Genomic DNA, 19,029 nt, shown 5'->3' with positions numbered 1-19,029 from the left:
TCTGGTAGGTTCATACCATTTCTGTCTTTACAGAAAAGTCTTACAACAACAGAAAACCCATTTGACAGATGAAGCACAGAAGGCTAAATAATCTGCTCTAGTCTCATAGCCAGTAAGTAAGCTAGTAAGTGGAAAATAAAGATTCAAGTCTCGGCAGTCCACCCCCAGGTCTGTGCCTGTCAACCTGGGGCTGTGTCCAGCCGACTCTCCTAACCACACCAGCGACTCTTTCCAGACATGATGCCTGCAGGTGGTTTGTGCTGCAGACACCTGGAAACACATGAGGGTGAACTATTCCTCTGTGGAGGAGGTCCTTTGTCATCCTGATTCTCCTGAGCATCCCTCATCACAATGGAAACAGGTCTGTTGTCATCACTGTCAGCTACGAATCCCTATCGTCTGCTTTTTTCTACAAGTTTTTATTTGTGTGTGTGTGTATGTGTGATCAGTCGTGTCCGACTCTTTGAGACCCCACAGGCTATAGCTCACCAGGCTCCTCTGTCTGTGGAATTCTCCAAGTAAGAATACTAGAGTGGGTTGTCATTTCCTACTCCAGCGGACCTTCCCAAGACTGGGATTGAACTCATATCTCCTGCATCTCCTGTACTGGCAGGCGAATTCTTTACCACAGCACAACCTGGGAAGCAAAAAGTTTCTATTTATTACTTTACTATTATCACGGTACACTGACAGTTTAGTTTGTATTACAAGAAAATAGAATTAAAATTACATTTCATGAAGAATTATAACTGCTCTTTTTAACTGTGTGTGTGTGTGTGTGGGCCTGCATATATGTAGAGTCTTTACAATAGGGCATCATTTTCTAAAACAAAACAACACAAAAATAAACAAACTGGAAATTGTAGCTTCATACTACAGAATAAACAGGCAAAACAATTTGGGGATGAAATCGCAACTTCTAGTTTTTATTTTGTGACTTCAAATCCATGTTAGTGGTTAAAATATGTGTATGTTACAACTATGTTCTGTTATATATTACTGGGAATGTTTTTATTACTTATATAGTACTAAGGTGAAAACTGTATATTGTTTAAAAGTATATGGATACTAGCTGTCTCTGGTCTTTCGTGCGAGCCTATTACAGCAGAGAGAAACGTGGTTAATTCCTGTTTTGTGTATGTTGAATTCATTGGTACACAGAATAGAACCTGCAGTCTGCTCTCAGTGGCACTCCAGGTCTCGCTGCTGACAGGGGCCCCCTCGGCCCTGCAGTGGGCACTGGATGCAGGCCCTCAAGACCCTACTTATTCATTTGAAACAAGTTTCATTTTATTTCAACATTTCAAAATATGTTGCTTTCTCTTCAACATGTTACATTATTCTTCCCTGGAAAGAGTTTGGACTTTCTTGATAGCTCAGTTGGTAGAGAATCTGCCTACAATGCAGGAGACCCTGCTTTGATTCCTGGGTCAGGAAGATCCGTTGGAGAAGGGATAGGCTACCCACTCCAGTATTCTTGGATTCCCTTGTGGCTCAGCTGGTGAAGAATCCTCCTGCAATGCAGGAGACCTGGGTTCGATCCCTGGGTTGGGAAGATGCCCTGGAGAAAGGAAAGGCTACCCACTCCAGTATTCTGAATAGAGTTTAGCCCCAATTGTATTTTTTCTATAAAAATAATGTCAAAGTATTTCCTGTTGGTTTAAGTGATTAGAGAAAGTACAGACTTCACACAGTACTTGGACGTACACAGCCACCCAGCTTCATTTAGCATGTGAACTCTCAACCTCTGGTGCTAGGGGTGAAAAAATAGACTATGAATTGATGGGATGATGGTAAAACTTTATTTAATATATTGATAAAACATTCCATATTAAATGTGTATTACTTTTTACATGTGACTGACTACTTTTTATAGAATGACAGTCACAAACAAGAACAAGCAGTGATGCTCTAGAGCAGAGTTTCTTAACTCTGCCGTTAGTGACATCTTAGGTCAGATGCCTCTTCCTTATGAAGAGCTGTCCTGTGAATTGCAGGGCCCACTCACCAGATACCAGTAGCAGAGCCCACCGCTGACAGGTTGTGACAAACAAAAACATTTCTTTCTACGCCCCTTGTCCTCTGGGAAGCGGAACTGCCCCTAGTAGAGAATCACTGCTCTAAGCACATTAACCAGGAGATTAACCACCCCACCAGCCTCCCTGACCAACTCCCTCCTTGGTTTCTGTTTTGCTGATATTTCTGAGATTGACTGCTTTTGGTTCCTTATATTTTGCATATCTTCCAAAACTCTCACCTACCATCATCTCTGAGATGTCCACACCAATTCCAGTTCTTGAGTTTTGGTCCAAGGGCTGCATGTCTATGCCTGGGTGGTCCCCACTGCCTTCAAAGCTGTAGCTTGAGCCTTACTTTCTTGCAAATGTTAGCTCTGAGAAGACATGGAAAGTAAGCAGAAGGGAGGCTGTCTGTGATGTACCTGCCCATTTTCAGGGCTTCCCTTTAGCGACTTTGTTTCAACTTTATGATGCATAAAATAATGGGTAAAGAGAAGTACGGAGATTTAGAGTGACCCATTTTGATGTCCTGAGCTTTCCAGTTCGCTCAGCAGTAAAGAATCCGCCTGCCAATGCAAGAGACACAGGAGAGATGAGTTTGATCTTGACTGATCCCTGGGTCAGGAAGATCCTCTGGAGAAGGAAATGGCAACCTACTCCAGTATTCTTGCCTGGAAAATCCTGGACAGAGGAGCCTGGTGGACTATAGTCCATAGTGTCTCGAAGAGCGATTGAGCATGCACACATGTAATTTGACGTGTCAGAGAGAACTGGAAATGGAGAAAGAAACCAGGGACCTAGTGGAGAGAGCTTTTCTCTCTCTTTAGTTAACTGACTTATTTATCTTTGTCTGTGCTGGGCCTTTGTTTCTGCCTGGCTTACTCTAGTTTCAGCAACTGGGGACTACACTCTAGTTTCAGTCCACCAGCTTCTCACTGCAGTGGTTTCTCCTGTGGTGGCTCACGGGCTCCAGAGCTCACAGGCTTCAGTAGTTGTGGCCCATGAACTAACTCAGTTGCTCCTCAGCATGTGTAATCGTCTCAGACCAGGGGTCAGGCCCATGTCCTCTGCATTGGCAGACAGAGTCTTAACAGCTGGACCACCAGGGTAGTCCCAAGGCTTTTTCATTTTTAAAGAACATGATCATTCTAGTCAAGAAGTTTTAATGGCCTGATTGAAATATTTGTATCCACAGCTACAGAAATGTGATATTGTGTTTTTTGAAGTTTAGACCAAGCACAGCAAACAAATTTCCTCTGCCATCACTACCATAATGTTGTCTTTTTACATTGTCTTTTCCCATAACGTCTAGAGAGTTGGGCTTTACAAAAGAGGTTCACAAAATGACCATGCTGCCAACAAGCCAAGCAAGGCTTCTGAAGGCATCTGAAGAACTTCGGGATTCCCTTTAGAATTATGCAGTTTCCTGATTATGAAATATGAGGAAAATTATCCTCTCAGGTTTGAAGCTAATGCCCACTCAGTACTTGCCACGACCCACAAACGGTCAAATTCAATGACTGAGTGTTCAAAGGATGGTTTGAATTGACCCCATAAATCTACCGGGCTTCTCTGGTGGCTTAGACGGTAAAGAAACTGCCTGCAATGCAGGAGATGCAAGTTCAATCCCTGGGTCAGGAAGATCCCCTGGAGGGGGACATGGCAACCCACTCCAGTATTCTCACCTGGAGAATTCCATGGACAGAGGAGCCTGGTGGGCTACAGTCCATGGGGTCACAAAGAGTTGGGCACAACTACCTCAAATTATCCATGAATCTATTCAAAACTCTGGGATCTGATTCTGCTTCATACGTCTTTGGTCAAAAGTCCTTTTGCCTTCAAGGTCTAATGCCTGCATGAATATCTGCCCTCTTGGAAGGACTTCCCTGGTGGTCCAGGGTTTAAGAATCCACCTTGCATTATACAGAGTGAAGTAAGCCAGAAAGGTAAACACCAATACAGTATACTAACACATATATATGGAATTTAGAAAGATGGTAACAATAACCCTATATGCAAGACAGAAAAAGAGACACAGAAGTACAGAACAGACTTTTGGACTCTGTGGGAGAAGGCAAGGGTGGGATGATCTGAGAGAACAGCACTGAAACATGTATATTATCAAGGGTGAAACAGATCACCAGCCCAGGTTGGATGCATGAGACAAGTGCTCGGGGCTGGTGCACTGGGAAGACCCAGAGGGATGGGATGGGGAGGGAGGTGGGAGGGGGGATCAGGATGGGGAACACATGTAAATCCATGGCTGATTCATGTCAGTGTACGGCAAAAACCACTACAATATTGTAAAGTAATTAGCCTCCAACTAATAAAAATAATTGGGAAAAAAATTTTTTTAATTAAAAAAAAAAAAAGAATCCACCTTGCAATGCAGTAGATGTGGGGTCAATCCCTGCTTGGGGAGGTAAGATCCCGCTAACCTCGCACACTGCACCTACTGAGCCCATGGCACCACAACCAGAGTCTGTGCGTTGCAACAAAAGGTCCCATGTGAAGCAACTAAGCCCGGACACAGCCAAATAAATAAAGATGAAGAACAAGAGACCTGCCCTTTTGAGTCCCAGCATCCTTATGCACATCTTGAGTCCCAGCATCCTTATGCACAGGCTCTTTTACGTAGTCATATGCGATCTATTTGTTTGTGTCCTTCTTAAATGTCAAGCTTCTTAAGGGCAGATATCCATTTAGCTCATCCTCATGTGTGTACAGGACCTGTCTCTGTACAGAGCAGGGTCCCCAAACCCCTTGCACATTGAACGTAATTTTGGTAGACTTGCCTTAGGTCTTGCTGGGCTACCTCATGTGTCTTGGCTAAGGATGGGAGGAAGTGCGGGAGGTAGGAAAGAAGGAAGGGGGAAGTTCTATTGTTTGTTTGCTTGCTTGACTATGTTAAATACCAGAACACTTTAGGAGGTATGAGATGCTCTGTTGAAATCACAGAAGCCTGTAGTGACATGGAGCCAGGCTTGACCTATCTGAAGGTATAGGTCATTGTTAATGAGAACTAAGTAGACACTCTTCTTCTCCTGCCCGAAGTAGTGAAATCTGACTGCTTAGGGAACACAGATAAAGCTGGTTTCCTTGCTCATGAGCCTCGTTCCCCTTGGATGACCTAAGTTTTTGTGTGGCTTTAGAATTGTAAAGCATGGGAAATAAAAAAAGCACTGCTTCTTCGTTTGGAAGCACCATGACTTCATCTGTATATTCTCTCCTCAGAACAGGAGCTTGGTCATGTGATGGCACTTCCTTCCATCTGCCCAGGGCTGGGTTTTCCATGATCAACTAGATGGCACAGCCTCTGGCAGCTGGTTCCATGGCTTCCACTGTAGGGTGGAGATAAACCACAGTCCTTGCTGGCTGCTCATCCTCTGCAGTTATAAAGGCCTGGGGAGGATAATCAAGGTACAAATCAGGCTGGAAGTGTAGGAAGGGCGGCTGCGCTAACTCTACGGAAGGTTTCTTGACCAAGCAGACAACGCCATCACATAGACTCGAAGCCCTGTGGTCTCGGGGCCATGGTCTATGTAAGGCACACAACCCAAAAGGCAAAGCAGGACTTCTCCTCTAAGATGGTTGTGTTAGATGCTGAAGAAGACATGATGGCCGCTGATGCCTTTGGGTACCTAACTGAGGTGGGAAAATAGGACCTGGGGGGTTTGTTCCGTGGGGTTTGGAAAGCTAACCAAAATGAGTGGACAGCTTTGAGAAGGACACAGTCTAGGATGCAGAGTGCCTCGTCTGCAGAAATGGATATGACCAGGTCCTAAATATCCCAAGATCCGGGGTTTTCACAAGGTGGTCCATATTCCTAGGTGGTAGTAGGCTTCCGGAATTTGAATTACATGTCAAATTTTACATATTTTTAATAGGACAAGAATCGAATCCTGTATAGTAAAATTCTAATAATTGATGACCAAGGAATTGGACTTTCTAAGCAAACAAAGGAGAAGGAAACTCGGGGCAGGTCCCATGGAGCTCAAAATGTGAGGATGAGGGGCATTTCAGAGGGTCAGGGACTTAAAACTAACAGTTGTCTCATCTAATGGATTAAGCCCTTCAGCTCACATGAGGGGCGCAGTCGCCGGTGCTCATCTCAGCATACCCAGGACGCCAGCTCTGTAGACCCTTTTCTAAATATTCTTTTCCATTATACTTTATCTTAGCATATTGAGTATAGTGCCCTGTGCTGCATAGTAGGATCTTGTTGTTTATCTATTCTATATATGTGTGTGTGTGATAAGTTGCTTCAGTTGTATCCGATTCTTTGCGACCTTATGGACCGTAGCTGGCCAGGCTCCTCTGTCCATGGGACTCTCCGGGCAAGAATACTGGAGTGGGCTGCCAATTCCTTCTCCAGGGGATCGTCCCAACCCAGGGATTGAACCCACATCTCCTCTGTCTCCTGCTTTGGCAGGTGGGTATTTTACCACTAGTGCCACCAAAAGCTTACATCTACTAACCTCGAACTCCCAGTCCACTCCTCACCTAATCTCCCCGCCGTTGGCAACCACTAGTCTGTTCTCTGATCCAAGTACCAACCAGGCCCGACCCTGCTCAGCTTCCAAGATCAGATGACACAAGTCTGGTCTCTCTGTCTGTGAGTCTGTTTCTGTTTCATAGATAAGTCCATTTGTGTCATATTTTAGATTCCACCTACAGGTGATATCATATGGTATTTGTCTTTCTCTGTCTAACTTGCTTCACTTAGTATGGTTATCTCTAGCTGCACCTATTCTGTTACAGTAAGTCCCCTACACAGTAATGAATTCCATTTGGAGAGCTCATTCATAAGTCTAATTTTTTTGTAAGTCCAACTGTTAGCTTAGCTGCCCAACTAACACAAGCAGCTATATAGCGCTGTGCTGTTACAGGTTTATAAAACCTTTCATACAACTAATACATAAAAAACAAATAAAAAACATTATACATCTTGCAGTCCAGTGCCTTGAAAAATACAGTGGGACAGTGCAGCAGCTGGCACACGGGCTGGCCTAGAGAGAGCAGGCAAGAAGAGTTACTGACCGGAGGAGGCGGGAGACTCCAGAGCTCAAGGACCACCAGCAACAAGAGAAGGAAGACAGGCTGCAGTTTCACTGGTGCTGATGAAACACGCATCTGCATCTTTGAAAGTTTGCAGCTTGAAGGATCATAGTACACAGGGGACTTCCTGTGTTTATAGTTTCCAGGGTCTCAATAGGGTGGAGATGCTGTGGCCTCGCTTCAGATGCTGCCTGAAAGCAGGCCTGAGCTAAGCACTTGGGAGCTGAGCTGTGAGACAAACTAACAACAGAGGTGAGAACGGTCGCTGCCCCCACAGAGTGATGTGAGGGGCTTTGAGAACAGCATGGCCCATTAATTTGCTGTGGGTAGTGTCAGCAGCCCCACCATCATCAGGATCATTGGAATGTGTAGCTCTGTTCCATGGAGACACAAAAATCACCAATGCTTTGGTGTGGACCAGGAGGCCCTTTTTGTATCAACCGAGAGTATGTTGAGAAGGTGCATCTTGCTTTTTGCTTTAAATAAGAAAGCGGAGAGGAAGAAACAGGGTTAGAAGATAAGAGCAGAACTGGAGGTGATCGAGTTGGGAAAGGAAGAGGGGTTTCCATAGAAACCAGCCAAAAGGCAAGGGATGCTTGGATGATGCCAGAGGCACTTGACTGGGTTACAGGCTGGCCCAGGACCTGCTCTAGGAATGGAATGCGACCTTAGTTTCCATATTTGTTCCTCCATTAGATCACAGACATTATTAGGCTTGAGATCAAAGTGCCTTAAACAATGCATGTGATTTCAAGGTTCACTTAAGCAAAGAGTCCAGAGGTAATACAGCCTCTGGAGCTGGTTTGTCTCTGGCATAGCAGTGGCTTCAGGGTCTCAATTTATTTCCATTCTGCCCTGGTATGTTGGTTCCATTTTATGCTTCCTCTTTCATTTTCATGGATAGAAGCAGTTTATGGGAACTCTTCCATGAAAACCAGGAAATGTATTTCCCCGATACAAGTTCCCAGAAAACTTTTTCTTGTGTATCATCTGTAGTGTTGTCACATGTCCATTCCTGAATCATCTCATGCAGTGAGGCAATGCCACGTTTTGATGGCCATCTGGGCCAAGAACGGATCACTGTAGCAAGAAAGACGAGATGGGGTTAAACCAACAAGACCTAGACCTCGAGGGGGTGTCCCTACTTCTGCACCAGAGGACGCAACTGCCGCCTGATGGGAGAGAGACAACAAAGAATGTCTGCTCTGATGCTCTTTCACTAGTTCTAGTGTGTGACAGATATAGTGAACACAGGAAAAAGGAGCTAATGCAGATTGAGCGCCCCTTGTTTTCACATATACTTGCTCGCTCATGCCCTACATCAGGGGTCCCCAATCCAGGGGCCACAGACTGGTACAGATCTATGGTCTGTTAGGAACTGGGCCACATAGCAGGAGGAAGAGGCAGATGATGGAGTGAGCAAACCTTCATCTGCATTTAAAGCTACTCCCCATCGCTCACATTTCCGCCTGAAGTCTGCCTCCTGTCAGATTTGCAGCAGCATTAGACTCTCACAGGTGTATGAACCCTAAATGAAGTGTGCTTGAATCATCTGAAAACCATCCCAACCTTGCATCCCATGGAAAATCTGTCTTCCACAAGACTGGTCCCTGGTGCCAAAAAAGCTGGGGACTGCTGCTATATAACACCCTCTGTGACAAGCATTATGATGTTCATCTTACTAAAAAGAAAACTGAGACATCAGTTGACTGATCTATATTTACATCAGGGGCTTCTCTAACGGCTCGGACAGTAAAGAATATGCCTGCTATAAAGGAGACTTGGGTTCAATCCTTGGGTCAGGAAGATCCCCAGGAGTAGAAAATGGCAACCCACTCCAGTATTCCTGCCTGGGAAATCCCATGGACAGAGGAACCTGACAGACTACAGTCCACGGGTTGCAAAGAGTCAGACACAGCTGAGCAACTATCACATCATCATCACATCACATATTTACACAGCTGGTAGTGATAGAGTTAAAGCAAAAAGCCTAAGTCTGCCCATAGCTAATTATTCTTACTAAGTATTGTCTAATAGATCATTACTAACCTGTTTTCTGAGAAATGTACTGTTGGTTATAAGAAGTACTCAATTTATTTCAACACACATTTATTTAATACTTACTCTCTGCCTATGCTGCTCTCTGCTAGCCCTTCTTTTCCCTGGATCAGGTTCATTCTAGAAACTAACACAAATTTCCAGGCTATTGAAAGGGAGAATGATTAGGTAGTTACACCTGAAGAGGTATAGGAATGCTTATTCATGTATGTATTCATTTTATTTAGGACATCTTTATTGATCCTCTGCTTTGCGCCAACTGTCAGGCGAGGCCCTATTTGCTTAATACAGGGGCACAACCCAAAATGTCCCTAGGCAGGCAGCAACATGTGTGATGGGGAGCTGCTGGCTGTGTAACCTGGGAGTGGAAGCTCCACGCGAAGCCATCCAGAACCCACGTAACACATGTCTGGGCCTCAAGTGCGGGCTTAATATGAGGTTAGGCATGGCTTACATCAGCTACGTGATTTTACCGAAAACAGTTACAAGTCTGAGCACCTCCATGAAGATAGCCAGTATCTGGTACGTGTCCTGCCGTTGAACACCCCCACCATACACTGGTAACACATGCACTTACCCACCCACGGCAGATTTCACGTATCAACTGCTGCCCTTTTAGTCTCTGTAACTGAATGCGACCCTAAAATCCTCATCTCTTCTTCACTTCTATACCTTCAGCATTTAAAATTGTCCAAGTACCTCAAATCACTTAATAAATACCTGTCAAATGAACAATGATAGTGCATTTATGTAGCTTCTAAAATGTACCCAACACCATTCTGAACATATCACTACATACTAACTCTTTTATCCCTCGTAATCTCTAGAATGTAGATGAGACTATTAACCCTATTTTGTATATGAGTAGACTAAGAAATGAAGAGGTTAAACAACTTTTCAAGACCACCCAACTTGTAGGGGTGGAGCTAGAATTCAGACTTGGGTGTCCATCTGGGCGTGTGGTGCGCTAACTCTCCCCACACTTTAATAAAGGAGTGAGTCCTACACAGCACCAAGCTCCTGGTGACCCTACGCTTTCACCATATCCAAACGGCTAGCTGATAAAAAGCTAAAATCCTGGGATTTATTTTTATTTTCATTTTCTAATATTTTTTATTGATGTATAGTTGGTTTACAATGTTGTGTTAGTTTTAGGTGTACAGCAAAGTGATTCAGCCATACACATACACGTATCCATTCTTTTTCAGGTTCTTTTCTCATCTAGGTCATCACAGAACACTGAGCTTCAAGGATCTATGTTAAGACAACGTCTATCTAATGTGACCCCCATCAATGTGGCCTGAGTTTGAGAAAATTATGATTGCATAAGTACTATCCTGGGAGGGACTTCCCAGATGGTCCCATGGCTGGGACTCTGGGCTCTCAATGCAGGGGGCCTGGGTTCATTCTCTGTAGAAGGAACTAGATCCCACAGGCTGCAATGAAAGATCCCACTTGCCATTATGAAAAGGCCCTGATGCTGGGAAAGATTGAAGACAGGAGGAGAAGGGGACGACAGAGGATGAGATGGTTGGATGGCATCACAGGCTCAATGGACATGAGTTTGAGCTGGCTCCAGAAGATAGTGAAGGACAGGGAAGCCTGGCGTGCTGCAGGCCATGGGGTGGGAAAGTGTCAGACATGACTGACTGAGCAACAACAATTACTATCTCAATAAAAATAGGTTCTTGAAAACCTCTCTCACTATAATTCTTGAGGAACTAATGGGATAGACATTTATGATCATCTATCTATACCACTAGAGAGTTAATTTCTTCCATTAAAACATTTCCCCCTCTGAAAAGGGAGAACATGAGAATCCATGTTCATTAAAGCAATCTGATGCTGCTTGTATTTCAGTGAGAAAAAGGAATAAAGAGGTGGAAATAACACAAAACAATAGGAAGTTTCAAAAAATAATATATTTCATCTACTTTGGAGCAGTCTATTCCATGGCCCTTGCAACAATAAGAGGTGAAATTATCAGTGCAAATGAGGTGATATTAGAGTAATCCACAAAGGTGGTAGGAACACTCTGCAAGCCAGAATGAACAACAATTAAGATCTGAGTCCATTTTGTCATTTCATAACTATTTCTATGTATAGCGATCCAGTCTATAGATAAATTTAGAAAGCTTGACATTACTAAGTGTTGGCAAGGATGTGGGATAATGGGAATCTTCCTGCACTGCTAGGGGGAGTGGAAAGATGGTACAAGAATTTGAGAAATATGCTGGAAGTTTCTTCTAAAGTTAAGACTACACCTATCCTATGGTACAAAATTCTCTAGATGTTACCCAAAAGAAATAAAAGAATTTCCACAAAAAAATCAATATAAGTGTGTTCATAGGAGCCTTATTCGTAATAACTAAGTACTGGGAACAACTCAGTGTCCATTTACAAGTGAACAGATAAATTGTATAATTGATTATTACTACTGAGCAATAAATATGAGCAGATTAATGTTACACCCAACAATGTGAGTGAATCTCAACATTACACTGAGAAAAAGACAAACACAAGAGTATATATTGGTTGAAACCATTTGTGAGAAGACTGGAAATTTGTGATAGAAACAGAGAGGAATTGACCCTGAGAGGCAAGAGCTTGACTGAAAAGGAGCTTGAGGAAATCACTGGGCACAGAGAATGTTCTTATCATGACTCTGACGATGGCATGTGGATACATGCATTTGTCAAAACTTGTCAAACCGCAAACTTAAGACCTATGCATTTTACTGAATGTAATTTAGAATTCAGTTAAAAAAATTAAAAGTTAGGTGACCTATTATAACTATAGAAAGTTAACATTTGACCTTGCTCTATTTGCCTTATCTCAGCTAATGTGGTTTTTTCTTAAATAAATTCATCTTGTGGACTAATTGCAAACTGTCATCATTTGAGCTAACAGTACATTTGATAAAACCTTACAGAAAGGTCCACAGTTCATTTCTCTTCTATTAAACCATGCCACTTGTTCTTTTTAAAATTTTAATCATAAATGTTGTTCCTATTTTAGTAATGGGAATAGCATTGAATTTTGGGGGTGTCTGTTAAACACTGATGTCAGGTGATACTTATTTGATCAGTTAGCACTTTGAGTTACTAAAAGTGTCATTGTTCACTTTGGGGTTAAATTTTTCTGTAAGTTGTTAATTTTTGTCAAGAAAGCGGAATATTTTCTTTCTGGAGTAGTTGATTTAAGAATGACCCCAGTAGGCACATCGATATCCATGTTGTACACAATGTGTCCTTTCTCTCTTGCCCTGGTGGTTCTCCAATTCTCTGTTAAGTTAAAAATGAAAAGAAAAAATTAAAAAAGCAGCTTCAGTCTTTCCTCTAAATCCAGTCTTCTCAGAGCCGCAGAGACTGATCCTTTGGTTGTTGGATGTAAGCAAGTGGGCTCCATGGCGACGGAGCTGGTATTTGCTGAAGTTACCCACATGCAGCAAGCAAAGGTCAGTCATTACGATGCAGGCATCACAGGTCATCTGAGCCCTGGCCTGGTTTTCTTGTTGCTACCAGTATGGAGCCTGAGGTCATCAGAGACCAGATCCTTAACATGAAAGATAACAAACTCCTTTTTAATGCAACCTTGAGGCTAGTCACCCACCTGGGATAGGAAAATTCATGGATGGAGAGCTCTTTGTGTTCTCTCTTTGTCCCCATAAAAGGAAGAGGCCAGTCCAGTCTTGAAAACACTTTTCAGTTGTGCTGTAGGAATAACTTTGCTCTCCCTTCTGTGCTGATTCTTAACTAAGTATATGCAATATTAGATTTGGTATTCAAGGCGACAGATGGCTTGATTTTTAGCAGGATATCCAATTTATTTTGTGGGAAGTACTGCTGCTTTACCCGAGCAAAATCGGCCCAGAAATGGACAGCCTACAGACTTCTGGTTCATAGTTTTGGCTTTTGGCAGACCTCATTTTCTTTTTGATACACTGTCTGCTTAACTTCTTTTGCCTTTCTGCTCTGCTGGCCTTGGGTGAGCCATTTTATTTATAACCCAGAGAAAAAGAGTTTTAGGTGGGGTTCATCCAGAAGCAGACCCAGGGACCAAGACTTATGTTAAAGCACTTTATTGGGAAGAATTCCTGGGAAGAGAAAATAAGGGAGTGTGTGGTGAGCGGGGGAGATTTGATGAAGAACAGGAGGCTGATCAGGAGCTCACCAAGAGCAGGAGCCAAGCACGAGCTCACCAAGGCCTGCTCAAAACACGTGGGGGCCTGCAGGAGGGCATGAGCCCAGACAGGTGAGCGAGTTGGGGTATTTATAATTGTGTGTCCATCACCCGTGGTTAAAGGCTGTCTCCAGAGCTTCTGCATATGAAACAAGGGAGGTCTGGTCCTGAGGTCAGTGCTCAGGCAGAGACTAGGTTCCAGCCGTCTGTCTAGTCACAGGCTTCTCCTTTGGGGCCTGTGGAGGGACAGACCCAACCTCTTCTTTCTGTCTCCTCTTCCCTCATTTCTGCTTTCTTTAACCTTTCCTCCTTCTGAACAGTGAGCTAATCTGGCTGGGTTTTAGCTTTGCTTTTAAATCCCTTGGCTACTTTCTCATATTGTTCTCACTGGCCCAGTGCAATACTGTTTTTTTCCAATTTTATTTTACTCTTAAAAGAACATCAGATCAAAGTTCTGTGAGGTTCCCTCAGGCACTTTTGAGTTCCTCTCATACCAGGCAAGTCTGACAATGGTTGACTTTTTCCTTTCCTCTAAATCCCTCCCTTTCTATGCCACCCTGACTATCCACCTTGGGGATCTTGAGTTATAGGATCTTTTAGTGTATGTCTAGGGTGTGTAGCCTTCACATCAGTTAGGAATGTTTCTACGGCAGGAAACACAATAACAACCACTGCAAAACAACCATGAAGATCATGGAGGCTTAAAAAAATAAGGTTCACTTGTTTTGCAGGGACATTTGAAAGGAAGCAGCTGATAGAATGGTTGGATAACACCTAGGACCTGCATCTTCCTTTGTTCCCTCACGCTCCACCATCTTTACTGTGTTGCCTGTCATGCTCATGTTAATCATACAGGGACAGGGTGGCGGCTGGATTTCAAGGCATCAAATCCACATTCAAAGAAGAAAACAGAGGGATCACGCTTATCTCCTGCCTCTTCTATTGGAAAAACAAAAGCTTTCCTATGATCTCACCAACAGATGTTTTATTATAGGGTTTTGGCCAGAACATGACCAGTTGCTTCTCCAACAGCAAAGGGAAGCTGAGAAAGCAAATGTTATACTTCAGACAAGGTGACAAGAAGGAGTGAGAAAGAGCGTTGGGTTAGCCAGTGAGCCGCAGTGACCAGAGTACTGTGGAAACTCTTGAATTGGTAGAAATGTTTATATTTCCCCCCAGTAGCTTTTGTGGCTTAAAAGGAGTGGCTATTCTAGGCTTTTCATTTGGTCAGGCCACACTGTTTATACATACTATGTGCTCAGATGCTCAGTCGTGTCAGACTCTTTGTGACTCCGCAGACTGTAGTCTGCCAGGCTCCTCTGCCCATGGGGTTCTCCTGGCAAGGATGCTGGAGTGGGGTGCCATTTCCTATTTCAGGGGATCTTCCTGACCTAGGGATGGAACCCGCATCTCTTATGTCTCCTACATTGACAATACGTGTATACGTATATAAATATAGGAAGCTTCAGGCTTCGAACTTTCAAAGATGAGAGTGTTCATTCACATGTCCACTCACATGAAATTGGTTCATGTGTCTGGTGTACACCATCACACGTGTGCGTCCTCCACAAGCAGCTGTGCGTTTGAGCACTTTATTGTACGGTACTGTCCAGAGAATATTAGGACAGCAGTGATGTAGCTGGTACTACTGTGCTATTCTGGTTACTGTCCTGTAAGATTAAAAATGTTTTCTTTATTTTCGTGTTTGTTTCTTTTTCATGTATTATTTGTGTGAAAAGAATTATAAACTTATTACAGTACAGTACTATATAGCCAATTGTGTTAGTTGGGTCCCTAGGCTAAATTTGTTGGACTTAGGAATAAACTGTACTTATGAACATGCTCTCAGAATAGAACTCATTTGTACCTAAGAGACTTACTGTATATATATTTCATATTTATATTTAAATATATAATAAAATATGTAGTATGTTATGTATTACTATTACTGTTTTTGTTTAGTTGCTAAGTCTTGTCCAACTCTCTGCAACCCCATGGACTGTGCCTGTCAGGCTCCTCTGTCCATGGGATTCTCCAGGCAAGAATATTGGAGTGGGTTTCCATTTCCTTCTCTGGGGATCTTCCCAATCCAGGGGTCGAATCTGCCTCTCCTGCACTGCAGGTGGATTCTTTACCACTGAGCCACCAGAGAAACCCCCATATTATGTATTATACATCAGTAAAATATATCTGTACTTTTTGCTGGAGAACTTTAGATTACTAATTAGATAAATTAGCTTTTGTCTAACATTTCGCTAAGCACGTGATCAATACTTCTTTGAAATCTGAGTGAAGAGCAAATATTTCTGCTAAAGAAAAATGGAAACCACGTTTTTTCAGCATTGTTATACTTATTAGCAAGAGAATCACATAATACTTAGTAACTGCTCCCCAAGTAAGCTGGGCTTCCCAGGGGGCTCAGTGGTAAAGAATTTGCCTGCCACTGCAGGAGATGCAGGAGATATAGGTTTGATCCCTGGGTCAGGAAGACCCCCTGGAGGAAGAAATGGCCTAGCTTTCCAGTGAAGAGATTTGTCCCCACTATTATCTTTATTTATTTATTTATTCAGGCAAGATTTACTGGGGCCCCTGCTGCAGTAGGGGGAGCAAGAATAAACAAGAGTTTCCCTCACACTACTGTTTTTAAGCTGTGAAAGAACCACATTTAAACGATTATCCTGTCAAAATAATCTCAAAGAGGTGGTATATTCATTTTCATTTGTGTCATCTTTTTACCATTTGAGATTTATGCTTCTCCTGGGGGTTCCTTACATGTTCTTATCTCTGAGGAATGGCTCAAAGAAGAAAAACAGCTCAGGCATTTGGACAAGAATGAGGAAGAATATGATTTTAAAAAATTGCAAAACCTCAGGGAGCCCGGTGTCACTCATTACGTGAATTAATGTAATTAAAAGCAATGTAATTTGTAGTGTAATTAAAGAGAGTGTAAATGGCTCTTTTCTTCCAGGGCTGACATTCCACCCAGAAGCCCTCTCTTCTGACATCACTGGTCAATGATTTACAGATTTCCTTACTTTGCCAGGCAGGCACAGTGAGGTTCTGAGATCTGAGTGGGCTGTCTGGGAAGTCATGATTCAAAGTTCACAGCTGTAGGGCTTTGTCCTTATGTCTAAGGGACTTGGCCAGACTCTACTCCAGGAGGAGATAAAATAAGAAGTTACTGGAACACTCTGTAAGAGGCAGTCAGTCACGTATTGTTCTTCATCTCCTAAGGGGGATCCTTGCTCAAATGATAGTTACTCAGTCTCCAGAGTCAAATTTACTGATAGAGCCCAAAGGCTTTCTTCTAGACGCTGTGTGTGTGTGTGTGTGTGTGTGTGTGTGAGAGAGAGAGAGAAAGAGAGAACCTTGATTGGAATGGTGAAGGAGGCCTCATGCATGCAAGGTGGCACCAGTGGTAAAGAACCCACCTGTCAATTCAGGAGACATGAGAGATGTGGGTTCAATCCCTGGGTCAGGAAGATCTCCTAGAGAAGGAAATGGCAACCCACTCCAGTATTCTTGCCTGGAGAGTTCCCTGGACAGAGAAGCCTGGCGGGCTACAGTCCATAGGGTCACAAAGAGTCAGACACGACTGAAGTGACTTAGCATGCATACATCCGTCTTCCTTCAAAAGCCCACCTCTGCCCAGGTAAAATCTTTTCTTAGACCATGAGCCATTAGCATCCTGTCCTTCTCAAGAGTGAAAATAAGACAGCTTAATGCAACATTCCAGGCTGTAAAGAACTGCAGTTAAGATTGAGTTTTTATGGAAGGTGAGCACAGGCCTGGAACCATATGCATTGCAATGATTATCTTTTACGGCTCAAGCTTAAGCTAGAATATAAACTTAAAGCCTCATCAGAGGCATTCGCTGTTACTGTGGGGTTTGGTGGAGCAGAAAAGAGGAAGGGCATGGAAGGAATAAAGAACAAAGAGAGTGCAAAAAATATTCTGAGAGCAATTGAAGCTTGGCAATGTTGGATTTGCCCTGTTTTTTTTCTTTTCCATTTCTTAAATAAATTTTCATACATAGTTGCATGTTCACAATGGAAAACTAGATTCATTGTATAAAAAAATCCCAGTGAGAACTTTGCCAGTTCTGAAAGAAAAATCATCTTTTTCAACCTAATTCCTTTTGGCAAAATTTCATACACACAGACTGCTGCCTTCGTCCTGGAAACTGTTGATTAAACCTGTCTTCCAGGGAAATGAAAGTGTCCCTGGTCTCTGTGTAAAAGCATTTCTTTATTTCTTCCTCTTGCCATTTACCAACCTAATGCATCTGTGTTAACAGCTGAAGACTGAAGATTAAATTAGAGGAAGGTTCTTATGGCATTTTAAGACATGTTAAACACTTGAACACTTGCAGTTCTCCAAGGTGGATACAGATCCTGTGATCTTTCATCACGATTTATGACCAGAGTTTCCGACACTGACCATATCAAAGAGCTGCAGCAGCCAGGGGTTCTCAGACCCTCAGCAGAGGCTGTGATTATATCCTCCAGTGGAAGTTGAAACTTCCTGTTGCTTTTTTTTTCCTTCTTGTGAAAACAATGGCTTCTGGCTACCCCTAAGTGTCCTGTGGCTTTATGAAATACCACTTCATAGAACCAGCTCTGCAGTTGTTGAAGGGGACCTAGGAGACATGGTGAATTTCCCTTCTGGGAGATGGCAGAAAAAATAAGATTCTAGGCCCACATCTGTTACCATCCAGGAAGACCTGGGCTTTATCAGAAGTGATGATTGCTTGAATTTAGATCTCTGAGCAGGCAGTTCACCCTGAGCACTGGCTTTTATTTTTCTTGACAGAAGATTTATTTCTCCTGCTCCAACCTGGCATTGTACACATGGTCATTCCTAGCAGAACACTTACCAAGATTTCCCAAGAGGGCTTTTGCTACAGAAGAAATCAACCTCTCTTGATTTTATGTTATCAACAGAGAAGGAAAAGAACTTCTCTAGTGGCCCATGGGCTAATATTCTGTGCTCCCAATGCAGGGGGCAAGGGTTCGATCCCTGGTTGTGGAACTAAGATCCTCCATGCTGCACGGCCTGGCCAAAAATAAACTTGAAAACAAGCAAATGAACAGAGATGTAAAGAGATGAGAAAGCTGGAAGGATGGGGAGCATTTCTTTCTCTTTCTTGCTCTTTTTCTCCTGTTGGTGTTCATTCCTGCCTCTACTGTTTTAATTCTTCTGCTGCCTTTCTATTTTCTTTTTGTTGTCTTACACCCGTTTGAGTTTTCCGTCCCTGTGCTTTCTTCCCCATCTTCATTTAAGAGGAACTCTTCTCTCTGGGGTGGAGGGAAGGGATAGGCTAGGGGAAGAGTGAGGAGTAAAAGCAAAGGTGTTTGTGACATGCTGGTCCTCTGGTTGCCTCTGCCTTCAGCAGACATCCAATGTCAGCCAGCCTGCCCGCACCGCTGCCTCAGTCTAATCCACCACCATATTCTGCCGACATGATTATGTCAGCTTTCCAGCCCATCACTCTCAACCTCTCTTTGCCCCTTGACACTTAACATATCAACCACAGCATCCCTGCTAAAAGTGAAATCACACTTGCCCATAATTTTTAATGGCTTCAGAATACATTTTGGATTCCTTAGAGTAGTCCATTAACCTCTGGACAATGCAATCTCTGCTGCTTCCCCTCCACGTTCATCCTTGTTCACCCCACCCCAACTGATCCCGAGCAGGACCCTGTGGGCCT

Source organism: Dama dama, chromosome 24 (assembly GCF_033118175.1).
Source record: "Dama dama isolate Ldn47 chromosome 24, ASM3311817v1, whole genome shotgun sequence".
Taxonomy (NCBI): Eukaryota; Metazoa; Chordata; class Mammalia; order Artiodactyla; family Cervidae; genus Dama; species Dama dama.
This window is presented reverse-complemented; position numbering follows the sequence as displayed.